This window comes from Corvus moneduloides, chromosome 7 (assembly GCF_009650955.1).
Source record: "Corvus moneduloides isolate bCorMon1 chromosome 7, bCorMon1.pri, whole genome shotgun sequence".
Lineage (NCBI taxonomy): Eukaryota > Metazoa > Chordata > Aves > Passeriformes > Corvidae > Corvus > Corvus moneduloides.
The window spans coordinates 28,069,744-28,096,899 of record NC_045482.1 but is presented as its reverse complement, the minus strand read 5'-3'; the positions used below and the strand labels follow the sequence as shown (position 1 = coordinate 28,096,899).

General features: G+C 45.0%; 1 protein-coding gene and 1 non-coding gene across 31 annotated transcripts in view; one reads left to right on the top strand and one right to left on the bottom strand.

The window, feature by feature from the left end:
* The window catches only part of CLASP1 (cytoplasmic linker associated protein 1), a 176,419-nt gene that overhangs the window by 19,267 nt on the left and 129,996 nt on the right, over nucleotides 1-27,156 (top strand). The window lies entirely within an intron of this gene.
* LOC116446951 lies at nucleotides 26,025-26,141 on the bottom strand. The gene has a single exon (XR_004241461.1). It is a non-coding gene; the product is annotated as a U4atac minor spliceosomal RNA (small nuclear RNA).

Here is a 27,156-nt window from a genome sequence, read left to right as displayed (position 1 = left end):
TGTGGGGGGTTTTTTGTTTGTTTTTTTGCATTTTTGTGAGTGTAGTTTTGGTTTTTTTGGTGTATGTTCTTTTAGGGGGTGGGGGTTTTTTGTTGGTTTTTTTTGTTTGTTTGTTTTGGTTTTGTTTGTTTGGGTGTTTTTATTTTATTTTTGTTTTGTTAGGTATGTTTTCTCTTGGGTGTTTGGTAGAGTGACTCCCTCAGCATTGGCAAGGGCAACAGGCTCTAGTTTGGGACTGGGAGTCTGGATCAACACACAACAGACTGAAGCATTGTGGTTACTAAATTGAGAGGATAAAGCTATTCCTTTAATGCTGGTGTAGTGTTTCATTTGCAGCACTTCAGTGCTTGTCACCAGGGTTTATTAGAGATCTAGCACAGTTAGCCAGCGCCCAGAAAACCTTGGTGTGTATTGCTTCACTGCAGGCTAAGGGTCACAGCTGATGCATTGGTGGAAAAGGCAGATTATTGGGGATTTATTTTCATGGGATAAGGGTGTACTAATGCTATTGTAGAGTGCCTTATTGGGCCCTTCTGTGGCATGTGTTGTACAGTTCTAGTTGCCTGTCTGTAAGGAAGGAATTCAAGCTGGAACAGGTGCAGGGAAGGGCTAGTGGGGTGTGCAGGGTATTGGAGAGCCTGCCTAACCAGAGGAGACTAGAGGCTTGGCTTGTTTAGTTTACAGTATGAAGACTGACAGGGAGTATGACTGCTGTCTATAAATACATCAGAGGGGTGACCGTCAGGGAGGGGAAAGAACTCTTAGATTTAAAGGGCAGGGTTAGCACAAGAACGAATGGGTATAAACTGGCTGTGAGTAAATTTAGGCTGCATGTCAGATGAAAGTTGCCTGCAGAAAGATCATTGTAAAATTTGTGGAGCTAAATAGATAAGGACAAGACATTTGGTTTTAGGATAGATCTTGGGATGATTTTGAATAGTTTATGTGCAGTGTAGAGTAACAGGATTATGCACAGTGATAAGGAAGTTTCATTTCAGTCCTTTGTGTGAGAACATGTATGATACTGTGCCTGAAACTGCTTGAAGACTTTAAGTAAAATATTTTAAAGAGTGTACTGGTTTTGGTCCTCAGAAATCCCAGAGTGACTTACAGAGACTGTTCATGTTGTGCCTGTTACCTATGGAGTAAAATTAGCAGTCATTTATATGCATGTGTGACCCACCTCCCTTCTTGTTTAGTAGGTAGCAGGGTGAGTAGGAGTGAATCCTCACTTTCCCTGACATGACCTGAATGGAAGGTTAGTGTCAGTGCTGGATTTACTGGCACGTTGATTTCTTTGCTAGGCTCTAACTTGTTCAGTGGGGTTTTGTTGTTCTCTTGATGCTGAAAGAAATATTCATCAACCCCCAGGGTCCTCCCACCAGCACCATCCTGTTAGCTTCTCCATTAAAAAGTATGCACATTCTTCCATGTCTTCTTTGTGGGATATTCCTTGAAGTTGTCTTAAAAGCTATTCTTGTCTCACCCTTTGAACTTCCACATGAAAAAATTGTCTACTGAAAAGTCCCACTGTCAGTGGGCTCTAGTTGCCTCTGACTTGGTCTAGTTTTAATTGAGTCATTTTGTAAGCAGGGAAGTTGTATGAAGCCTCATTTCCTTTGACTTTTTCTATGTAGATTTGCTGGTGTCTCTTGCTTTGGTTTTCCTCATGCTGAAGTCTGTGTTTTAGTGGAATCTCTTTTGGTTACTGTATTTGTAAGAGCATATCATCTTTGGTATCTCTGTTTTCCCTACCATGTTAGGTTGAAGTTCGGTAAACTTGGCTAAAACTTTGAGAAGTTGGGAAGAAAAAAGAATATACAAATGTTAGATCAGCAATTTAATGATCTCTTCCTTAAAAATAGGACTGAAAAATACCCGATAATACTCTTTTTTTAACATTCCAGTGTGTTCTTAGCATTAAGTGCACCTATGGGATTTTTTTGGAGGACCAGCTCATGGGACCAGGTAGTCTGCTGCAGGGTTACCTCTGTGTTTCAGATATGCATTTCTGGCTCTGGCAGCCCTTCTTTTTCAGCAGGTGCCTTTTGGAACTGAAAGGTAACGTTACCTATATGGCAGTTGGATCAGCTCTTAGGATCACAGGGTAATTCAGGTTGCAAGGGTCTTTGGACTCACCATCTAGTTCCATCCACCATATCAGTGTATATTGTCAAGGCCCTAAAACTTGTTTCTTACTTGTTTTTTAGAAGAATTTATCAGTAGGTAAGTGTCCCAGTGTCAGAGGTGCTTACATGAATTGACTCCTGTGTAAATGTTTTTGGGATGCCAGTGATGCCAGCAGTTTTGTGTGCTGAGTCACCCAGGGTACCAGTAACAGTTTAACTGAGACTGAGCACAGTCAGATTTGCCCTCCTGCTTGCCTTGCTCAGAGCTGATGGTTGGAATTGTGCTTTGTGTGAGTCTGTATGAAGCTGCCTTGTGTAATTGTATCCTGTGTGTCGTCTGGTCTGTGGCCATATCATTAAATGCAGGAGGGAACACAGTGGAGACATGTAGTCTCTGAATTTCTCCAAATGAATGTTGCCTTCCACAAATCATTCATTACTTTCTTTCTAGATGAGATCTCTTTTTTTTTAACTAGGCAAAACCTACTGAGTTCCTCATTTGTGCTAAACATGGAACTTTAAAACAAAGCAATATTTGACTATTCAAGAATCGGAGCAAAGACTCCCAGTTATCACACCATGGAGAGCCTGGTAATTTTTTATGGTGTGGCTGGGATTTTAGCCAGAGGAGAAAATGTGTAGGGCTGAATCTGCATTAAGTGTGAGAAGAAAAAGCATTAGTAGCCACAAAAATTTTCTATCCCCAAAAGTAACTCCTGGAGAGAAGTTTGTGGAAATGATGAAAAATTGCACAGTAGAGCCCCATTCTGATGTAGAACCATAGCATGGCTCTAAGGGACCTTAAACATCATCTGGTTCCAGCCCCCCTGCCACTGGATGGGACACCTTCTGCTAGACCAGGGTGCTCAAAGCCTCATCCGTGCCCGTCCGTGCCCTTTGTGTGGCAGCTCTGCTCCTACAGGCAGGATGTGTGCACACAAGCACAAAGGCTGGCAAGATTTCTTTGGGGTGTGGAAGCATTGTGAGGTGAACTGTGGTGGTACCGCTTTGCCAATGTTAAGAGTGTTTGTGCCAGTCAGCTGGTAGTTGAGAACCTGGTAGCAGCAAATGGGAAACCTAAAGTTGCTTCGATTCAGCATGTTACGAAATTATATTATCTGAGTAATATCTGCATTTACTGTGAAATGTGTATTAGGAATCAGCTCTTTGTGCTAATTTTCTTTGTCTGTTAGAACTATACTCCATTAAAAGACAGCAAGTTTGCCTTGTATTGCCATGACTCTCCATTTGACTAATATCAAGTGACATAGTTGTGTTTGGTCTAATTGGAAATCCTGCTGCAAATGGAGGCATCAGCGCTTGTGCAGTGACATGGAACAAACGTCTGCTTTTAACAGTTTGGGAGGACCTCGTGTCTCCCTGTTGAGAGCTTAGATAAAGGGTCGCCACTCGTTCAGTGCGGTGCAGAGCTGGACATTAGACTTTTACTGACATATGCCCATCACCAAAGTTGTCTGATGGAGCCAGACCTGTTAATACTCCAATTTCTGTAATAGCTCTGTAAAGATAGACAGCTCTAGCTTTCACATTGGAATAAAAACTGTACCTGAGTTTTGGAAGGAATTCTGTTTGCTCATAGCTGATGGAGTCCATCCTGATGCACCAAACTGTTTAACCCAATACTCCCTAATAAACTATGTATTTTTGTGTGCTCTCATCTGTTCGGAGTGCTGTGGACAGAATGATCCTTGTGCAGATACTGCAGTACACTCCTAGTTTGGTAAATTAACTCCTTGGAGAAGGCAGTAGTGTACTGTGATTAACTCTGAGATGCTCAGAGGGGCACTGCAGTGTTGTATCCTGAGGCATGAAGGGTGCCATTGCTGTGCTGCTGTTGTGTGCATGGCTGAACTGCTTGACCTCCAAAAGGAATTTCTCACACAATGATTGGATGTGGTATGGAAAGCTGAAACTGCACACAGGTTTTAGGAGGTACATGCTCTTGCAGATTGGAATACTTTGTCTGTCTGGCTAGAGCTTTTCTTCCAGGCCTGTATGGGTAGCTTTCCTGGTTTTCCTGTCTGCCTCTTCTACCTTCTTTCCCTTAGGTCTTTGGAAAGTTGTTACCTGCATAATTTTGCTGGAATGTGAATAAGTTATGTGAGTACGTCTGCTTGTGAAAGACTACTAGCTTCAATCCCCATCAAGACCTGAACTTTCTTGTTGCCTTCAAAGAGCTCTGCTTCTTTCTTCATGTTGTTCAGGTCTCATTCTCTCCTTGCAGTTTCATCTGTTTCCTTCTGGAATTTCCTGTTCTATAAGCCTGCTAAAAGTTAATGAGAACGTTTCCTAAGAGCAGGAGGGCAAGTGTGGAGAAAAGTGCTGTGGTTCTTGTTTGAAAAGTTGCACCTAGAGGTGATGTGTGATGGGAATTAGTATTACAGATGGGGTGGGAAGGCAGGATCTTGGACCAAATGACAGTGCTTTGAAGGTGAAGATATGAAACATCAATTTGCAGAACAGCTAGAGAGGGATGGTGGTGTGAAAAGAAGGATCATTCATGAAAAAAGGTATCACTGTAAGATAATTCCCTTACAGCAGTAGTGTTATAAATGGGGCATATATTTGGGAAAGGTGGAAGGGAAAGGATGTGTAACAGCAGAAAGGTGAGCTGCTGAGAACCATGTGAGAACTTCAAGCTGTTTTATGCAGATGGGATAGGCTGGATTTTAGGTCTGCATGAAATACTGCAAGTTTAAACACTTAGTAAATTTAAGAAGTATGTTTCAGATTTCTATCAGGGAGACCTCTTAGTTGAGTACTAGGTACTAACATGGTCTTTTCTCAGCTGTTGATCCTTCATTGTGCTATCACTGAGGTATCTGGGGCTGATGCTAATTGATGGCTCTCTGATTGGCATTTCTGAGTTTTCTGATGGCCATTTTCAGGAGGAAGTAGTGCATGAGAATTATAGCAGAGTGTGCTGAAGCTGGACAAACACTTAAGAACAAGGTGGTAGCTCTGTTACAAAACTAAGTCATGTGAGAGCTGGTGTGAGGGTGGCTTGCTGGCTCTTTGGTCTGTGGAAAAGCAGGTTTCTTGTGATGTAGTAGTGAAGCTGTGTAGGTCACATTGGTCCCATGGGCTCCCCAGTTCTTTCAGCTAACGTAAAGGAGGGAAATAAGGTGAAGGGAAAGTTGATCTAGACAGGAGAGCCAGGATAAATTGCTGGAATATGTACTTTATACTCTTTGTGGGTACTCCAGACTTTCATGTGGTGTTTTCCGTGTTTTAACTAGAATCCAAATTTATCACAATTGTTTTGCAGGAGTATGTTTTATGATGATTCCAAGATGATAGGTCAAACATCAATATAAGCATATTGGACTAGGCACAAAGGGTGGCTTTGGTGGTCCTACTGTTTTCGTGTTCCCAGTCAAAGGGGCTCATTTGGTGTAGCTACAGCCCTCGAACACTGCTTAGCAAAGGCTGTGCTTTGGATGGGTGAGGCATGGAGTGAGAAAGCATGGGGAGCTGTGCAAGTGTCCATGTCTCAAAGAACCAGTTGTGCAGACAGGTTAATCCTGGCAGTTCAAAAGGCCTGGATAAAGCCCTCTGGGAAATCTGAGCAGAGGGCTCCTGCATGAGCCAGGAGCTTGGAGAAGAAAGGAGCTGCTAATCGGGGAAAAGATGGAGCTGTGGGGAAGGATGAGGTTGGGATAGACTCTACTTTTGCTGTGGGAAGATAACCAGTGGTGACTCTCGGGTGGTAGTCTCAGAGGAAGAGAGCAGGAGACATTCTGGTGTGTCTTTTTACATTGGGGTAAGGAAAGCACAGGCAAAGAGAAGAGGCCAAGGGCAGGACTTTTAGATGGTGTTCATCAGGGTGGGAGTTGAGCCAGGAAAAACTTCTGGGACGTCAAGTAGATGCCCTGAGCCTGTTTATCTTCCTTCTGTTTACTTCATGGCTGTCACCATTGAAGTCTGCCATCTTCAGACTTGGAGGATGGAAATGAAATGTGTTACTGGGGAGTTGTTTTCCAGGGATCAGAGGGGCACTTGTGATAAATTAGAGCAGCAGTTCTGGTAAGTGAATGTGTGCTATGAAATGGCTCTACAGCCAAACTTGGCTGAGGAACAACTAAATCAAAAATGCTCTAATAACTGCATTTTTTAATCAGGAAAGGTGTGGTAATGTTGGGACAATGGGAAGTCTGGAACTTAATTAAGAGCCAGATCCTGCTGCCACTGAAGTTGGAGAAACTCAAATTGACTCCAACTGCTGCAATGTGCCATGTGCAGACTCTCTGGAGATGGGACATAATTTTGGATGAGCATCACAGCTAATGTGGGGAAGAAGGGGTCTGTTTATTTTTAGTTTTAACTCTTCAAATGCTGTTAATAACATGCCTGTGTTACTTGTGTGTATGTTAATAAGGATTAATTTACATTTGGATTTTGTTTCTTATGGAGATTTTTTTCTGGGAGACATTCCTTTGAGGCATACCTTCAATAATGGGTAATTGGGGGATAACTAATCTTGTTTAGTTTTTTGTTATGGAAGTCAGAGTTAGTGATTGAAATTTATGATTTGCCACTCCTGCTATTTGAAGCTTTTGAATCTGTATTTCCATGTGATAGTTTCAGTGATTTCTAAGTAAAAACACATTGGTAATTCTTTTTATAGTCAATTATATGTGAATTTATATCAGAAATTTTGGCTTCTGTGCTAGTTACTTTGGTATTGTGTGACTGTGGCATCTTCTAAACCTGCTGTTTTGTATAAAGCTTTTACACTATAGAAGATGGGGAAAAAAATCTTGGGCTATTACTGTTTTTTTGTACTGCCCTAGGAATGGATATGGGAACAACTCCAGCCCTCTCTGCTTCTTTGCACTCTGCTGGGGTGCACCACTGTTGAACCTGTGAGCTCTCAGCCATTTGGAACTTGGTTTATTGTTTAGGGAGCTATAAAAGATAACTCGAAGGAAGTGAGGCTGTTGTCTGTGGGCTTGCATTTGGACTGTAGAGATCCACATCCTTATTAGAAAGTATGTAGATCACTGTATGTTTCAGAAGGCTGAAAACTATTGCTTGTGAATTGGGGGTGGGGAATCCTTTTTTGGCAGATGACAAAAATGCTTATGTTTTTCTGCATTTTACAGTGGTGTATGCAAGGTCTGTATCTATAACAAAAAATAAATTGTTGGTCAGAATTCTTAGTTCTGATTTTCTTCCTTTATTTGATTTAAAGATCTTAAATCAGGTTAAACCCTAACGCTGTTCCAGAAGAAATACTTTATTCATAGAAAATAATTGGTTTCAGTGCAGAGGGAACTGCTTGGGATTTCACGAACTGTATTACATAGGATATCAGATTAACTGATCTAATGAGGCCCTCTGCCTCTAAAAATCTGTTAGTGATGCAAATAATGTAGGATAAAGAGATCATAGTTTCTGCTGCCTGTATTCTTTAAAATTATGTAGCTTGATGATAGACAGATATTGCTGTTTTCAATAATTTTTTTGTTCTCTTGTCCTTGCTGTTTCCTTTGCACTTCCTAGATCAGTGGTGTGAGGAGGATGGTTCCCTCTGCTTCCAGACAATGCTTGTTTTGACATCCTAAAATCCGCTCTTGGTTATTTTGGGGGAAATGTGCAATCTCCTTTGACTTGAATAGAATCATTCTAGGTATAAGCGTCTGAGGAGAGCAGCTGATTAACCAACATTACAAGCTGGATTGTGATTTGGAATTAAGGTTTCAGTCACGAGAGCTGTCATTGTCCAGAACATTGGTTGCTTGGGTTCCTGCTGTGTAATCAGTTGGGGGTTGTGTCTTTGTATGGAAAGGGTTACTGTTCTGTAGCAAATACAAGAGCTGAGAGTGAGGTATTTGGAAAAGCTGATCAGCAGATACTTGGTTGTCCCAGGACCTGTGGTGGTGTCCACATTCTTGCAAGAAAGAACTTGAGGGTGCATCCTGCTCCTCTGAGGCTTGGCAGGGAGGAAGATAAGGATTGAACCTTATTGAAAGAGGTTCTTTGCCACAAGCATTCTCTTTCTCACTGACAGGTTCAGTGTTTGTGGATGACATGCTTAACCTGCATATGGATATTGTTTTCATCTTTGTGCCTGTTTTGAATCTCTGCTGTTCAGTGCTCATTTTTGGAACAGTTGCATACCTGTGAGATGAATCTTGTTTTTTCCTTTTATCTGGCATGAAAAGATTAAAAGGAAACTTGAAAAGAAGCATGTGTGCTTTTATTTGACTTGCACAGCTAATTTTCTCCTTAATGCAGTGAGCTTCAACTTGCTGCTGAAAGCAAGTTTGTGCACATGCACCAGGAGTCTGCAAGAGGAGAATCACAGGGAGATAAATGTGCAGTTCCTGGGGAGCTGTAGATCCCGTTTCCTTATGCTCTTTTGTTAGTGATGAGCTGTAGGTGATCTGTCTGCACTGTGGACAGTTGAGCCTCATGTCAGTCTTTGTCGTTTTCAAGGCTTGGTGGGTCTCAGGCTGTGGTGGTGGCCCATGCCTTGCATAGTGCCATCTTTCAGCAGGGGCTGTGTTTGTCCAGAGTATTTGGTTTGGAGCATGGACTCCTTCAATAGAGATAATGCTGTTTGGTGGCTGATGTCTAAAGCTTTCACTAGAACCAATCTGTATGAAACTTCCTGAAAGTCCTACTTATTAGGAGGAACCTCCCTGCTTCTCCCCTGATCTTGCAAGATCTGATTTAGAAATATTTAGTGCATGTTTTTGCTAAATATACTGTAAGTAGTTGGTTTGGAGGTTCACTGCTCTTCTGATTGGCAGAGTTAATGACATACATATCCTGAAAGTCTTTGATGCTGGATCAAAAGAAAATAAAATGATTTTGGAAGAATGAGATTAATATAAATTTTTAAATTCTGTAGTGCATTTCATCTGAGCGTATCTGGAATTACTTTTCAGACCAACAAAATGGCTAAACCCATCATCGAAGCCTGCTGGTCCTACCTGCCTGAACAATAGACATGGCATAAATGTGTTGCTTTCTGTCTAGAGAATTTGACTGGTTTAAATATTGATGCTATGTTCTTTAGTCACCAGCCGTTCAGGCAGAGATTGTATTTAGTTCCTAGTTCACAGATAAAGTAGCAAGGCAATACTACAGGGAAAATTTGGCAATGGTCTTGCAGTGTACTCTGCCTCCATTCTGCCCTCTGAATGGGGATGAAACTGCTCTGAAGATTTAAGTGTATTTACTGCAACATTGGGTTCATGTGGAGCTGTTCCCCCTCCCCTGATTGCTGCACCAGTAGGTGTGTTAGGTAGCTTGGCTCTGGGGGCACGTTGGTGCTCTGCCCACCACAGCTCTGGCAGTCTAAAGGCTTTTGCTTACCAGACTGTTCTGGAGCTTCCTTGGCCTGCGCTGGTGTGACTGAGCACAGAGCCTGGTGTGCAGTACTGTCACTGGGAGAGGTACAGACCCAGTGTTAGGAATACGTTTGTACCAGCCATGGTGGGAGGGAAACCTCCTCTGTCTGCAAGACTGAAATAGGCTGGCAGGCAAGGTGACTCCATAGGGAAGAGGAAATCCTTGGATATTTTTCACGCTCTTCATTTTCTGCCTTATGTTTCTATGGAGCTGTAAGTCACTCCCCAAAGTATGAAGGCTGCTCCACAAATTCCTGGTGAGAAGGATTCCTCACTGTGTGGAAGAGAGGCTGGGTGAGTTGCTTGCCAGTCTTGGCCCCTTCCATGTAAAAACACAATTAAACTACTGCAGGTGGGTTTTGTGTGTGTGTGAGAAGATCACAGTTACGAGTTAATCTGTCTGTGTTGCTGAATTGTGAGCAGATAAGTGGGAACTGGGTTTCTGCTGGTGTAAAGATTTGCTGGGAGAGCAGGTGCCTTTGCAGGGATTAGCTCCAGGGGAAAAGGTGTTTTCTCTCTTGCTGCTATATGCAGGTGTTCTAGCTAATGCCACATGCAGATGCTTCTCGTTCCAGATTAATGATGCCTTGTTTCCCCAGGTCTCAAGGAGGCTGTTTAAAGGAGGGAGAAGTGTATTGACAGGATTCAGTTGCTGAGTCTGGTCTGTTTGCCCAGTTCCTTAAACCATCACAGTGAATTCACTTGGGAGCCACAGGAAGGGCTTAGTTGCTGCTGAGCTGGCAGCCCTGGCTGCAGGTAATTGCAATTGTGCCTTCAGTAATTTGGGCTCTTGGGAAATGACTGGAGGGCAGAACCTTGCCATTCTCCCCAACCATATTGTATAGTCCAGGTTTGAAAGAAGAAAACTTCTCTTGCAGATCCTTGTCAACCAACCAGTACCGCTCCCAATCTGACCAGTGAAGGAGCTGTGTGGGTTTTGTTTGGTGTCAGTAAGAGGAGAGTGATAGTGGAGAGTGGTTAATAGTGAAGAGCCTGCTACTGACTCAGCTTGCAGCAAACCCTTCTCCCTCCACTGGGTGCTGAGGCTGTAAAAGAGAGGTGGTAGTGTTAAAATCCAGGTTTGCAAACCACAGGTCTGCACCACAACCAAGCTCTTCTGTGCAGGGAGTCAGAATAGTAGTCCGGTGTATTTGCAGGTGGCTCATGGGATGAGGCTTTAGATACCCTGCAGACAGCAGCAGAGTTTTTGGGCTTGTTTCCGTCCTGCTTGTGGTGTTTGCGGCCAGCAAGGAGATGCAGCCCCTGCCTGTAGGAGGTCATGCTCTGCTTAAAGGCTGCAAGAGAAGACACAGTTGCAGCAGCAGTGCAGAATGCCTCACTTGGAAGTTGGTTGCCCATTTTGTTCAGCTGTGTTCAGGAGAAAGCTCTGGAGAAAATATGTTGAAGAGTTTCAGAGGTTGCATATGAATTTTTAGGAGACCCTAACCACAAGCTAGGCCATATTTTTCCCTGTGGTTTTAGGATTGATAAGCATTGTGATAATGCGATACGAGTTCTACACATTACTGTGTAAGACTAGCCTGTAGTAACTAATGTGTTTTGGTGGTCTCTGCCTTTATGATATTCAGGCTACCCATAGAAGAAAAAAAATCTGAGATAAGGTTTTAAAATAAAGTTTCTATTTCCAGGTAGTCTGGGCTGTTTAATATCCTCTCTTGTATGAAGAGCAGTGAGTCTGTTTCCAAAGCCTGGGAGCACAAGTTGTGAACCTCACATCTGGGGTCAGTGGAGGGGCAGGGCTTGTGCTTAATACTGGAACTGGGCTGTTCTGGACTTGGATTCAGTATACAGTGTCCAAGCTTATAAAGTCTTCCCTTCTTCTTGAGTCTCTTACCTGTTACTTCGGGAAAATGTTTGTGCTTATTAAATTGAGGATACTGGCCCATTGTAGTGATTTGAAAACGGGGGTGATGTCAAGACCTCTGAAGTTGGGGGAGCATTTCTAACTTAAGATCAGCTTGTTTCTTGTCCCTTCCAGAGCCAACAGCTAAGGAAGATGTGGTGGTTTTTAACTACCTGGTGGTAAGACACTTTCTGTATGGTCTGGGAAGTGGTGCAAATTTCTTTTTTAACGCAGTTTCATGCAATTTAGTTTGAACTTCTCCCTAATGAGTAAAACACTGCAAGCCTAAAGTAAATTTTCTATTGCTTTGAGTAGCCTAGAGACTTTTTTACAAGGTTTAGCTCACTTAATGTGGCATAAATGGGTTCAATTTAATTGGGAAAGGGCTGGTCTGTGTGTTATTCTGGCTTTGGTAGCAGGTCTTGCAAAGCAGCACAACTGAGTCATACTGATATGGAACCCAAGACAGAGCATGCTGCATATGCTAAGGTTGTTTCTTTTTCATGCAGAGTCCAGTGTGTTTTGTGGAGTTAGGTGTATGGGTGGTTAGAAAGTTGTTCTGAAGAGCCAAAAGTTTGTTAAGACCTATTGATTGCTGTTGAATAATGAATGTCACAAATATGAGGAGTTTTACTGGGTCTTGGAGCAGCTCAGCATGATAGGATCCAAATGTCTCCTTGCATCTTACTTGCAGTGAGGAGAAAGCTCTTTCATGTTCCCTGAGTGAGCACTTCTCTAATACGTTATTCCAGGAAATCTCATGATGTACATGCTCCATATTTCTCAAAGCTTGGCTCAAAGTAAGTTTTGTCAAGAAGAAAATTGTATTTCTCTGTGTGTGTTTAAGTTGGGGTCATTGGTGTAGAATTTGCTAAGGATCCTCCAGGGGAAGAAAGGATGGATATGGTCTGAGTTTCAGACATAGGAGAGGGAGTCTAAGGTTCACCGTAACCGTTATACACTTCATGGTTGTACATTAATCTTGATTTAAGCCAGTATTGGAGAGTTTATTTACCAGGGTGTCAACCTTACCTTGGGGAGTAACTTGGATTAGGCAGCGTAGTGTATTTCTACAGAGGATTGCTAATAAGAGTCTATCACTCTGCCTTTCATTGTTCATAAAGGATGTGCACTAACTAATAACTTATAATGCTGATAATGTGTTTCTAATGGCAAGGAGGAAATTTGGAGGCTTTGTAGGTATTGTAATATAACGGACTTCAGGAAATAGTCAAATCCAGTTTATTGTTCACAGAAGACGAATGTACCCAGATGTCTTCTGTCAGATATTTATCCAACCTATGCTTAAAATACATCCTTTGAAGATTTCACACTCTCCCAAATTAGTCTGCTCCAGTGCCCCTCTGTTCTGCGTGTTTAATTTTCTTTCTAGCTAATCTAAGAGGATTTCTCTTTATCCTTCTCCTGGAGGATATGGGAAAAGATGATCACCACCTTTGTTCAAGTCCATGCTAGCAAAATCTCTTCAATGTGGTTTTCACTACAACTGTTAACATGTGCCAAATGGGGCTGGTAGTTTGTGCCTTGTTCTGCAGTGTGTTGGCAGAGCTTTATCTGTGCTGCTGGATCTGGTGGGATTCTGGGAGGGAGGGCACACCACTCTTTTCATCCCAGAAAGGTGCTAAGTAATTGAAGGGTAGAGAAGAACAAAACTTCTCTGCCTATAGGTAGGTGTGTGTGCTCAGAGGCCTTGCTTATGCCTTCTTTTCATTGAAGGGTCGTGTGCCCTTGGAGGTGTAACATCGTCATTATTTAATGACGGTCTAAGGGAATCTTTAGCCATTTTACGGTAGCTGCTCTGGTTTCCAGCTCCAGTTCTATAGCAGTGTCATTAACAAAGAGCTGGGGGAAGATGTGGGATGAAGCTTTAAAGGCATTGTCGTGGGCAGAGATAGTTTTTTGTAATCTCTAGAAAGGCACAGCATGTGGCAGGGAAAAGAGCACGCTGGCAGATGGGGTGAGTACAGCTACAGTCATACCAAGGAAACACTGTTGTGAGGCTTTCATGCTGTGGCAGACAAGTGGGTCACAATGTTGATATGTCACTCTGACTGGGAACTTCTGCTGTGATCAAGAATGTGATTATATGAATTAAGGGCATTTCTGGGAAGGAGACCTGTAGAAGAGGTAGCATTGCTGTGTGCATGGAGAATTTTGCCCTTGGAGACAGAGGGTTCAAGCCAGTCTCCTGTGGATGAACTTGCATGTACAGCCTGAAAAGCAACAGTGGAGAAGAGAAACAGTCTTGGAGGCTGCAGCAGAAATGTCCTGTACAAGTCAGCTGGGCTGTAGTTTCCCTTGGTGGTCACCATGCTTACAGAGCATCCTACAGTCATCTGATGTACATGGCAGAAGTGATGGGTGGTGTTAATGGTGTTTTGGTTTGTGACTGTGTCTATTTAATGCTCGTAGTCTTTCCTGTCCATTCCTTGGTGGAGCTCCCTTTTTTGGTATTCTGGTTAGCTTTGCAGCCTCAGGAAAAGTGTGCCTTTCACGTGCACTGTGGCTGCACTGCAGTGTGCTGCTGTAGTGAGGGCTTGCAAGAAGCAAGCAATGGCTTTTGGGCTTGCCTCGGAAGAAGTTCTTGAGCTGGTGAGCAGAAAACTGGTTTGACTTGTGCTGCTCTTTTCTAACTTGGTGAGGAGAGAGGGCTGTGTCTGTCAGCTCCCTGCTGAGCATGGCTGGTGTTGGGATTGCTCTTTGCTCAGTGTGGCTGTGAGGCGGCTGTGGCCCGATCCACATCCTTGTGTGGGGGAAGAGGTCCTGACCAAAGGCTTTGGAGGGCAGACTTGGGAGACTGATCCTACCTAGATACAACTCCTGTTCTGTGGTGCTCAGAGTCAACTGGGAGCGCACCAGTTCCTTCCTGTAAAGTCAGAGAATTTCTTCAAGTTCTTGCAGAGACAGTGTAGGCTGGAAGGGTGCTGTTTGCATGCATGCTGCTTTATACAGGTGAAAGGAACAATAAAACCAGTGCTGGTGTTGATTACTGTTATATGCCTTCTCAAACCCTCCTAAGGAGGGATTTGGGGTTGCTTTCCATTGCTATTTTTCCTGGGACCTTGTATTTCTTGCTGGGGAGAAGTGATAAAAGGGAGGTGTTAATGATGCTGTATCTTGACTCCTAGTCCTAATTATCTAGTGATCAAAAAGAATTTTATGGAAAAATTCTGTAACTGCATTAACCTGTCCTGCAAAATAAAGTTTTCACTATCTTGTATTATTTAATGAGTCACTTAAACTGTCAAAGCCCATGTAAGGTCAGCACATAATTGGGCAACTCTTCAAAGAGCATGGGATCTCCCTGATAGACTGAAGTAGCTTAGTGGCTAAAAATCTGGAATTGTTTTTTCCCTATCTGATAGAATTTAGGTGACTTTTTAAGGTCTGAATTAAATCATCAAAAGGAGAGAAACATGCAGTGACTGCTGATTTCTCTGTCCTGTTTCTGGAGAGAATGTGAATGCAGGCAGCTGGCTCAAGGTTCTGGTTTTGTGCTAGTCTCATGGGTCAGAATCTGGCCTGTAGCAGCTAATCCAAATTCCTTACCTTTGGCTGATGAAAATGTCAAGATATAGCAGAAACCACTGCAGGGCCTGCATTCCTCTTGAAGTTCTTTTTTTAAAAGAAAGAGTTAATGAAGACTCTGTGCTTTGTTTCCTTGTTGCTTTGTGGTTGTGGCATCTTCTTTGATGTATGAATTTGGAGACAAGGAACAGAATGTATATGTGCACACTCAAATTCCCAGTCCTTTGAAAGATGGAGGTGAAATCTCTTTAAATGGTGATGTGTGTGTATGAGTATGTCTGTGTGAATATTTTTTTTTCCTCCATGTATAGATCTTAGACTGAACTACATTTGTTACTGGACTGCATGCTGGCACAGTCCCAACACTGCAGGCAGATGTATATAGAGGAGCCAAGTAATACTTCTTTCCAACATACAATCCTGCTAGACCTCAGTGTGACAAGTTTATGATAGTAATAATGCTCTGTAGTTCCAGATGAGGATATGAAAACCCATGAAAAACACCACCTTGTATTTCCTGTCTTGCTATGGTGCAGGAAAGTGCTATTAACCTACAGGAGGAAAAGGATGAAGGGCAAGAAGAGGCATAACTGTAGCTGCATCTGCTTCTGAATCAGTTTGTGGTGTTGATTTTGTGGAAGATTTAGCAACTTACTTGCTTGACTTCTCTTACAATGTCTGTTCTTAAGAAAAAGCAGCCACTTGATCTCTAACCTGTACTACAAGCAGTGTTATCTGGAAAGCATATTATGTTTCTTTGTGTTATCCTTGGGCACTGTCATATTTTAAATCCTCTAAATTATTTTTTCTAGCCTGACATAGTTACTATCTGTGAAACTCAATCTCCAATTCAGCTGAAATAGCCTCTGTGCTGTAGACTGCAAGAGACTTGCCAGCAGCAATCCCTCCTCCTTCCTGAATCACATTGCCACTGACAGACTGATAGAGAAATAGTAATTGAAGCCTATCGCTGTGTGACTTTGAAGTTTTTACTTTTATCGGATGATGTCAAGTTAAAACCTCCTAGATAAATGAACCAAAAGCCCAATACCATTTCTTAGCTGAAAAGAATGTATCAATTCCTGCTATGACTGGCAGTATTTCACCTCTATGTGTGTGCGTATCTTGCTGCCTTCTTCGTGTTGCAGATCCTTTATTAACTTCATGAAAAACTGTTGAAGCCCAGGATTGTCATGGGTCAGATCTTGTAGCTGGAGTCTTTGGGGGCTACAAATTGTTGCCTGACTTATATTACTGTACCTAGAGAAGGATTAAAAAAATAAAATAAATTTTTCTGTTTCATAGTCTGTCAGCAGGGTCTTACAGGTGGTGACACACAAGCTCATTAAACCTGGTTTTGAATTGACAGAACCGCTTCTAACTAGAATATATAAAACTGTTGCAGTTTTTAATGACAAGGTGAAGTCAGTTACAGCTGAAGACCTTTATGTTAAGAATCAAATAAAACAAAACACTTTCTCTAGAAATGTGGCGTGATTGATCTAATTTGAGCAGTGGGGGAGGCATGGTGTTGAACTAATTGGCCTTTGGAGACAACTTCCCACCTGCATTTATTGGTGAGCCCCATTCTTATGCTAAAAGCAAAGAGTCACTGTTTCATTTAACTCAGTTTGGAGTGTGCAGTAAAGCTGGCTGGGATGGGAGGAAGCAGTCTGGCATCCTTTTCATGCCAGCTTAACAATGGCACACTATCACATCCAGCATTCTGTCTGTCTTCTTTCAGAATTCACAAGACATCTGGTTTTAGAGTTCTGAGAGTGACCAGTCTTTACCATCTGTGTGAAAGTTCTTGCTTTATTTAAAGCAAGAAAATAATACTAATGGGACACTTCAGTTTGGAATAGGTGTCTCAAAGGAAATAATCCACTTCTGAAGTTACAGGAGCAGGGAGGCTTCCATAACTTCCAACCTGTATGAATAAAAAGATACGGGATGGTGTAGAATGAAGAGCTTTCAAAGGTATGGAGGGCACGCTTTTAGAGGTATAGTTCCCTCTGGGTGATGCGTATTTCAGTTAGGGCTGGCATCTAATTTGTGCTTTAGAAATCTCCACCAAGCCTCCCTTAAAATCCCTTGGAGACAAAAATAAGTAAACCTACCTTTGAATGTATGTGTGATGACCACAGGGAACAGCTGAGTCTCAAGTAGTCTGTTCCGTAGCAAATTACAAATATTTCTATGTTTCTTTCATAAAACCTGTTGATTTTAATTAGAAGGAAACATCTGGAAAATTGTTGTTCCTTTTCTTCTCTGAGGTGAAATGTGACTCAAATTCTGCAGGTTGCAGTTACTCTTCTTCAAAATTGCTTTTCAGTGTTGCTTCAAGGTTTTGCAGTGTTGGGGCACAAAACCTCCTCCCTCCCCTGAAACGTGACACAATGCCTTTTACTGAGTTATATTAAATTAGGTTTCTGTATTTTATAAGGATATGCTGTGCTATTAACTGCTTGCATGAATATACAGCATATCCTGTTCAGCAGAAAGCAAGAAGGTTGATCTTGTTAGCAAGTGTCCAGTGAGAACAAACTTGGGAGAAAAAATAACAGAACTACAAAACAAGGCATCAATCTTCTAAAATAATGGAAAGGTTATTTAAACACTTGATTCAGTTCAGGTATTGTTATGTTGAAAATAACGGTAAGAGTTGTGAAGGAGAGCAAAACGCAGTGAAAGCATTGTGAAAGGTGAGTAGAGCCTGTCCAGGAGGTACCTGCTTGGTCTGGCTGAGCTCCCCTGGGGTGTCAGCTCTTTGTGTACCTGTGCCGAACCCTGAGTGGCTTCTTTTGTTACACTTACAGCTTCTGTTCCTCTGATCTGTTTCAGCTCTAAAGAGTTCCATTTAAGATAATTAATCCAAGAACTAATGATTTAGTTGAACATTTAATAAATACCTTTCTTGTATTAATCCACAAGAATTTGTGGCAACCTCTTAATGTGAGGGATGCTTGTTTGTGTAGCTGTGGCACTAGAGCATTGATAGGAGCTATTTGCCTGACGTGTTTAAATGTGTTTCTAGAGCTGGATATAGAAGCCAAAATGTATGTGGTTTGTCCCTATAATTTTCCAATTGGTTTTCCACTTGTGCTGTCAGCTGCTCAGATGGCTTGTTCTTTTCCCTTAGGAAAATGCTGGCTCCTTCAGGCAGTGCGGGATTTAGAATTCCCTTCCCTTCAATTGTTTGTAGTTGGGTTTGTTGGGTTGGTTTGGCTTTTTTTTTTTCCCCCCCCCCCATTTTTTTTTCTGTTTTTGATTTTCGGGGGGATGGAGGATTTGGTTGGTTGTTTATTTGGGGTTTGTTTTTGTCTGTAAAATGCCTGCAGTTGAATAGGTTTGGAGACTGGATTGCTTCAGCCACAGGAACAGACATGGAACAGGCACTGCTTGATCTGTCTTACCAGTGTCAGCCCATCCATGTGTCCCAAGCTGAACCTTGAACCAGGATTGCCAGGATGTTCACCTCGCTCTGCTGTGGCTGGGCTTCCCAGGTGCCATTTGCAGGAGTTTTTCATAGGTGTGAGTTTCCAATGTGACTACAGTAGCCAATAAAATCTCTCCAGGCAGATTTTGTTGAAAAATTGTCCCATGGTGACAAGTGTCACCTCTTTCAGATCTGGAATGTCAGGGGAGTTGGTTAATGAGGCGTGTTTTTTGTATGGAATTGGGTTTTCCAGACAGTTTGTTAGAAAAGTCACAAGTACACAGCTGAGCTGCAGTGGGACTGCACAGCGCTTGGTGCACGTGGTGTTTGCTCCAGAGCTGTTCTGCAGACATTGCCAAGGCAGGAAAACTACCCTTGGTGTGTGCAGGTGTCCTGGATGCTGGATGCTTGTGGATAGGTAGCCTGCCTGAGATTGCAAAGCCTTTTTGGGTTCCTGACCACATGCCAGGCACCCATGTGGCCCAAGGGTGTGCCCTGATTTTAGATGCATTGTGCTTCACTATGCTGTCATATAATTGAGTATCTGCTGGACACAACTAAAAAGGCATCTGTTTTCAGTCTGAGGGAAGAAAACAGATGTTCTATTCTCTTGTGAGAGCTCACAGTGATGCATCAGCTGTTGCTCCAGATCTCAATGATGACAGCCAAAAAGGCAAAGGGAAAGACACACAGGTCAAAAGGAGTTGAGGAGAGCAGCATTAAATAATTTTTATTTCCTGTGTGTTAAGTGACATGTGGGGTTTGGTTCTGAAACATGTGGAAAGCATTACTCTCTAAGCTAGAATTAGCTTTTAAATGGGCAGGGACAGAATCTTTTTTCATTGGTTTCCTAGACCAGATAGATCAAAGTCTTGGAAGAGATCTAATTGCCAAAAGTTAAAAAATATTAAAAATGATGCCTGAATTGATCAAGAACTGTGCTAAGTAAGACATAGTTGCAAGAGGCATGCACGGGCTACAGAGTGGTTGGAGCTGCTGAGCCAAAAGCTGTGTAAAAAGGTCTGCAGGGTGGGTGCTAGGCCTGGGCCAGTGGTGTCACTTCAGTCAAATGTGCCTGTCACTTGCAGGATCAGACAGTGGCTCAAGCAGAGAGTGCACGCTGACAGCTGCCCAGCTTGCAGGTGAGCACTGGGACAGATCTGGTGATGTGAGGTCTGGTTCCACCTGTATGGGAAGGCTCAGGTGAGCAGGTCAGCACTGGGACTGTCTCCGTCTGTGTTCTCGTGGTGCTGTTCTTTCTGGAGTCCTGGTTTTAGCTGGAGTATAGCACTGATGGCAAGCCTCTGGAAGTTTTCCCTTTAAGTTGTTTGACATGAATTGAAAACCAGCAATTAACAGTACCTTGGAGAGGGAGTAAGAGGGAATGGCAAAAGAAGGAACTGGTGTAGTCAACAGCTTAAGTCAGTAGCTCTCAGTCTTCACTGACCTTATTGAACAGTAAGCTGTGGAAGCATCACACATGCTGTATGGGCTGTGCTGGATCTTGTGGCTGCTGTCAGTGCTGGGTTAGATCTAGCTCACCTGCACCCCTCACTGGTGTAGGAGAGACTGGAAAGTGTTTTAACCCATGTCTTTAAGGGTCATCCTCTGGGCTTTTTCCTATACGGGTCAGAAAGAGTATGGGTAGGATTCTGGCTGAAGTGGTGCCTTCCTTTGTGGAGGCAGCATTCCTTCTTCCCACCTCTTGCCCCTTTTTCTACCTAGCACCCATCTCTTCACTTTCCTGGGCTATTGTGTCTTTCTGTGGCTGACAAAGGCATCTTGAACCCTTCTTCTTAGTGGAGTTCTTCATTGTTGTACCATTAGGCTGTTGCTGATTGTGTCTGGAGACACTTCAAAAGGCATAGGACTGCGTGGTACATGCTGAGCAGGCAGTCTGTGCAGGGTGGGAGGTGATGTGAAAGCTTTAGGTCTCAGGGTGTCACCAGAGTTTTACAAAGACTCTGGCTACTGAAAATGCTATTGCATTCTTAATTGCATGTGTTCCTTTCTTCCCAAACAAGACAAGAACAAAGCTTCATTAACTACAACCTAGCAAGAGCTGTCAGCATCTAGCAAGTATCCTACTCAAGTTGGCTGCTGCCTATTCCTCACCACAGTGGCTGCTCTGCCTCCCTGATTGATCCCCAGCTATTTTCACGTTGCCAGCAGCTGGTGGGACTTGGCTGTGTCTGCACCTCTTTGGTGCCTTCCTCATGAGGCTGTCCATGTGTCCTGTCATCGTTGCATTGCAGTATTGTTGTTCCTCATAAAAGCTGGTGTTGAATGGTGTAATCTGGAAGTGCAGATGTTCAGAAGCTTGGGAACTAGTGATCAAGGAGAGTATCTGGATATTTGAACATCCTCACAGTTCATACTAGACTTTGTGAGCCCTAAGAGAGCAGAAGATTGTTGGTGATTATCTGCTAGGTTGTGTGCTTGCCTTGTTTTTTTTTCCAGATGCTGTCTAAACCCTCAGAAACACTTCTGTTTCAATTTTAAAATATGCTGAGCCTTTCTATTCCTGTAGTGTTAGAGATGGAGTTGGGGTCAGTGCTTCTGTGCTAGGAGCTTTTGAGGTGCTCCAGCTAATATGGTTCTGCCTCCAGGCAGATTCCCAGTGTGATTTCTCACTTGCTCTGTGCACTGTAGCAGCCTTTTGCTGCTAATGGAGGGGAAGGCAAGGTTATTAGCTAAAGCAGCCTGGTCTGTTAATAAGGCACATCACCGTGCTGGCAATTGACTAGTTGCCATAATAAAGGCTTTCCATTTTCCTATGAAAAATGAAACAGAGCAATGCAATGGCCTTTTTCTTTTCCTTGTCATATTTTTTTTGCTTTTCTTTAATAGCACTCATTGTATGAGGCTTCATTATGCCTTGAGCTCTGAGATGCAACTAGTCATTAAAGCTACAAGGATGTAGTGGTCCTGATCCCGGGGCAAGTGCTCACAGAGCTATATTCATTTTTCCTTCCTGGCTGAGGACCTGGCTATAAGTGTAAGTGCTCAGCTGGGGGCAATGGAAATGTACGGAATAGTGGCAATGTTTGTGACTAAGACAGTTAACTGCTTTGTGGTGAGGAACCAGAGGCAATAGCAGTTGGTAGTGCAGGTGTTTTGTTTTGATGTTGTTTCACGTGAAGACACTAAGCATAGAGTGCTGCCATGCAGGTATCCATAGCTGTAAGGTGCTGCGTAAGCAGGACCACCTTTCTGAAATAATGCTGCTGCTGCTGTTTTTCCAGCAGTGTTTGGGGTAATTGAGATGTGAAAGTGTGAAGTAAGTTGTAACTCTGCTTTCAACTGCAAAGTCTCCTGTTGTATTACCATGAGTACTCCTTCCCTGGAGACTGAGCAGACTGTAGTTTGTGTCAGTGGTGATTTACCTGCTGTGCTGTCTGGAGCTTTGACCTTGCTCACGGCAGAAGAGCCTCCTGTACTCCACAGCAGTGACTCTGCAACTTGTGCTTCCCTCCATGTCCTTTGGAGAGAGCCCAGTGGCTGTTGCTCTTCTCATCATATGCAACCACTCAAGGACCAGTTCAGAATCTTTGCAAAACAGGGTGAACTACTATTCTTTGGAACTCCCCCCTTCAATTTCCCTGAGCAGAGGCAGAGTAGGGAGCAGTGTGGCTGAGGGCTGACTTGGTCCAGCTCTTCCACCTGGGACATACTTGTCAGCTCTTCTGCAAGCAGATGACCGCATTTTAGGGTGATCGTGTTCTTTTAAGCATCATCCTGTTAGTCTTTGTGGAATTTTTGTAGTGATAACTTTTTGCTCTGTGGTGCATTTCCTTAAATTGCTTTGAATTTCTCATGGGTTCTACCAAATCTCTAGCTTTTAGTTTAAGAGACAACGGAGGGGCTTTTGTTGGTGTTTTTCTGGATCCAGAAGATAGTTATTGGAATGTTTTGCTTTTGCACAGGAAAGGTGCCCTTGTGTCCTTACAGTAGCAGTAAAAATACAGCCCTGTAGTGATCATTTCTGACAACCTTTTCTTAATATCTCCCAACATTTAAATGACCTTAGTTCTCCTGGAATTTATTTCACTGTAGAACTATGCATTTTTTATTGAGTTGCTCATCTGTTACCAGGCTTGTAAATGAAGAAGAACTTTAAATAACCAGGTTTTTGCTTATTTTACAAGTGCTAGTGGTTTCATCAGGTGTTTCGGTTCACGTAATTCCATCAGGGAATTTGAGGATTTTAAAGGTGGTGCCTGTGACAGAATGGGAGGCATCTCATCAATCTAGAGAAAGAACCCAAGAATATATATTTAAAGTTTTCCCCCATTCAGCTCTTTCACCACAGCTTGTAGTCATGCCAGTAAAACCAGTTGTGCTACTGTTGCTGCCTTTTTGTTTGCTGGTGTTGGTTTTGCAAATTGTGTTGTACAAAAAAACCTTACCATCTGTGTAAGGATTGTTGGGCTGGGGAGATGGACTCATGCTTCCAGTGCAGATGTGATCCTGCCTTGGAACATGGAATGTTAACTCTTGGAATGGCAGAAGGAGATTGTCTCTTCCAGGGTGGGTGTGGTTATAGTAGTGTACAGGGGGGATACAGCAGTCAGCATTTCAGAAGCTGACTCCATGTTTCTCTCTCTGCCAGGACTTTGGTTACTGCTTGCTGACCCAAAATACCTGACTTCAAAACTAAATTTGCCAGTATCATCTAACTTCAGCTTGGTCTTGAGTGCCCAGTTCAGTTGTGGTGGATGTTTCATGTCACAAGGAATTAGAACTGATCCCTCTTTGATCAGCACTGATCAGACCAGCAGTGATGTGAGCCATCAGTGCTTGCCTCGAGCTTCTCAGTGTGTAATCTGAAGTGTTCTCCTTTTTTCAAAGGTACATTAAATTTACTCAAAGTATGCAAGCACTTCTCCATGTTTTTGCTTATGAATCCAAAAGATTAAGCAAGTGTTCAAAAAAAACCTGGTTGAATACTCCTACAATTCTTATTATTCATGTTGAAGTCTTGTCTTCCATTTCCCATCCCTTCTCCAAGAAAAACCTCTCAGACAGACTTCAAAGTGAAATAGCTAAGCTGTGTCACCAGTGGTAGTGAGCATGTTGAAACAGCATGAAGCAAGCTGGTGTCACAGCTGGTGTAGAAGCTCTCTCCAGCATTCCCGTTTAGGTCCCAAGCTGCCAGGTGTGGAAGGTTCAGCAGCAGGCCAGCAGAGTGCAGTGACTCTGTGGGGATGTACTGCTCACTGCTGTTTCCCTGCAAGATGGGGGATGAAGGTTCATGCAGCAGCCACCACATCCCTGCTGTGTCATGGTGTGGTGAGTGCAGGGAAGGGCTCGTCTCTCCCCCACCCCGTTCGTCCAGGCTGTCAGGGTAGCCTGAGGCTGTGATTCACTTGTGGTCACTTTGTGCTGAATCAGCTGCTGCTGGATTGTGCTGCTTCTTTACCCTTTTTATGGGAGTGTGTTTAGGTGTGTCTTGTTTTAAAATGGATGGACTTACTTGTCTGCCATGCTTGGTGACCACATACTGCCGGAGCAGATGATGGTGGGCTGTCTGCTCTATGATATGGGAAGCTGCCTGCAGGTCTTTCAACTCCACCCAGATATTAAAGGACAGATGCTTTGAGTTGTTTTTGTTGACCTCTGAAAAAAGTACTGTCTGTATTGGGAAAGGGTGTGTTGCATCCTGGGAACTAACAAGAGACTTCTTTACTGGGAGTGATGACCTGGCAGTTGGAGAGAGGCAGGAGAAGGGTTTGCTGACAGCCCTTGTCACCTACAGAAAGTACTCTGAGACAAGACAAAGCAGCAGCAGATGCCAAATGAGCTGAATACTGGGTGGCCCAACTTGCTTTATTGACTGTCTTGGGGAACCTCAGGAGTCAAATGAGCAAAGAGGCAGAGCCTCAGGCTGAGGGCAGTCATTCTCTTTCTCATTCTGAGATCCCTCTTTTGGGGGCCTGTGTAAATAAGGAGGCTAAAAGATCTGTGGTGATGTAAGGCCTGGAATAGCTCTGTAGTTATCAGCACTGCAGCATTATCTGGAATTTTGGATGAAGAGCTGCCCTTCCTGTGCCTTGGTGTGGAGCTATGCCCACCAGCTGGCTTCCCTGGGGGGAGAGGCCTGCTTCGGGATCACAGCAGAGGGGTGGGCTGCTGACAGGGCCCATCACTGCTCCCTGTGTGACAGTCTCCCTGTTCCTGAGGTTCCTCGCGGACCTTGGTGTGTGTTAATTCAGGCAGAGCTTCAGTAACTGTTTCAGCAGTGAACGGGTGGGCTCTTCAGTACAGGCAGTCCAGTGCAGCCAGGGCTGGAATTCAATTAATTCTTTGTTTGTTTGCCAGCCATGCCCTCGTTTGTCTGTTATCTGTCTGTAGCGGATCTGTTGACTCTGTCAATCCATACATGATTTCTGCTTTCTACCTCTGACCTTCTGAGGCAGGTGTCACAGTGGGGTTGATAAATGAATCCAGCATAGTTGGGAATAAATGAATGAATCCAGCATAGTTGCTCACCCCAGCTGCTGTTCCCTCAATAGCTGTCCAAGCACCACTGTAATCATTGTGCTAATTAACTCTCCATTTTTATAAGGACAACAGCAAAAAGTCGTGCAAGGCTTAGCTCATCCTCCTGGCTTTAATCCTGAGAGTGAACTGCAGGGTATGTTTGCATTGTGCATGTGTTTCCTTTCATGTTTGAGCGATGAGTTCCCCTCACTCTTCCTGGCTTGCGGGCAGTTTGAAGAAGAGATGGATTCCTTCCTCTCCCGGGATCGAATTTATCCCCGGGGCACATCTCTGTAATTGCAGGCAGCACACTTATCTCTGTGCAGGATGCTGCCGTGATGGGACTCTGATCAGACAGCTGTGAATGGTGACTGGCACTCAGAGTCCCATTGACTTTCCCTAAAAGCATCTCCCAACTGATGAGGATCTGGCGCCCACCCTCTTGCTGGGGCTCTGCTGCCGGACCCCAGCCGGGAGGCTCCCAGTGAGCTGGCAGACGCAGGCAGCGATAGGGCTTAGGGCAGCTGGCTGAGCATTTGTCAATGGTAGATTAAATCCAGTGTGCAAGATGAATGTGAAAATGAAACACGGCTTATAAAAGCACGAGGAAAATTCTCCTTTGGTGTATGAATAAATGACGTTGAATAAAAAATTGACAGTGTTGAAGGGTCTGTTACTGTGAGGGGAGAAGAATGCAGGAGCTCTGTGGAGCAGGTGAAGTTGTTATGTTGGGAGAAGTTAGGATCCAGGGGCATTTATTTAGGAAGGTTTTTTTCACAGGAGACTTGACGTGGAGTAGCAGGCCGTTTTCCCTGTACACTACGCGTAGTTCCCTGGGTGCTGTGGAGCCGAATTTGGAGTGAATCCATGTGACAAGCTGAAGGTTGTTGGACTGACCGCTAGTGCGCGAGTAACGTGAGAGGTTAAGCGGAGGGCGGCACAGCGGGTGCCCCGGACGGGCTCTGCTGGATGCGCAGCGCTCGTTGCAGGAGGGGGAAGTGGGAACGGGAGCTGTGTCGGCCGGCGGTGCCGGGAGAGCGGTGCCGGGAGAGCGGTGCCGGGAGAACGGTGCCGAGAGACAGCAGCACCGCACGGATCCCGCAAAGAGCCGTCAGAGTGCCCGATTGGGCTCAGGGCGAGCGTTGTTGAAGACGCGCCGCGCACACGCCGCGGTGCGAGGTTCCAAAAATTGCGCCGCGCACGGAGCGGGCGCTGCTGTGTTGCTCAAGGCGTCAGCAGGGCTGCTCTCGCCATACGCTCATTGAGCAGCCGCGCAACCCCCAGATAAGGACGGTTGGCGGCCACTGGGGCGCGCCGCCCGTAGGGGAACGCGAACCGCGCCCGAGGTCCCGGCGAGGGGCGGCGCGCCCCCGGCCCGCCCGCGGCCCGACGCCCGGCTCGGGGGCGCGCACCGCGCTGGGCCCGGCGCGTCCGGGCGGCTCCGGCCCCGCTTTGAGCCCTTTTGGCGGCGGCGGCGGCGCTACCCAGAGTGCTCCGCGCCAACCGGCGCTGATTTGCATAGGGGGCCGGGCCGCCGCGTGGCGGCCGCCGCGACGGAGCGCGCCCTCTACCGAGCGGCCGCGGCACTGCGGGGCACGGCCCCGGCGGCGCTCCGGGGAGCGCGCAGGTAACGCGCGTGTGCGGGTGTCTGTGCTCCCTGCGTGTGCGGGTGTCTGTGCTCCGTGCGGGTGTGTGTGCTCCCTGCGTGTGCGGGTGTCTGTGCTCCGTGCGGGTGTGTGTGCTTCCTGCGTGTGCGGGTGTCTGTGCTCCCTGCGTGTGCGGGTGTGTGTGCTCCTGCGTGTGCGGGTGTCTGTGCTCCCTGCGTGTGCGGGTGTCTGTGCTCCGTGCGGGTGTGTGTGCTTCCTGCGTGTGCGGGTGTCTGTGCTCCGTGCGGGTGTCTGTGCTCCCTGCGTGTGCGGGTGTCTGTGTGCTCCCTGCGTGTGCGGGTGTCTGTGCTCCGTGCGGGTGTGTGTGCTCCTGCGTGTGCGGTGTCTGTGCTCCGTGCGGGTGTCTGTGTGCTCCCTGCGTGTGCGGGTGTCTGTGTGCTCCCTGCGTGTGCGGGTGTCTGCGCTCCTGCGTGTGCGGTGTCTGTGCTCCGTGCGGGTGTGTGTGCTCCCTGCGTGTGCGGGTGTCTGTGCTCCGTGCGGGTGTGTGTGCTCCCTGCGTGTGCGGGTGTCTGTGCTCCTGCGTGTGCGGGTGTCTGTGCTCCCTGCGTGTGCGGGTGTGTGTGCTCCTGCGTGTGCGGGTGTCTGTGCTCCCTGCGTGTGCGGGTGTCTGTGCTCCGTGCGGGTGTGTGTGCTCCCTGCGTGT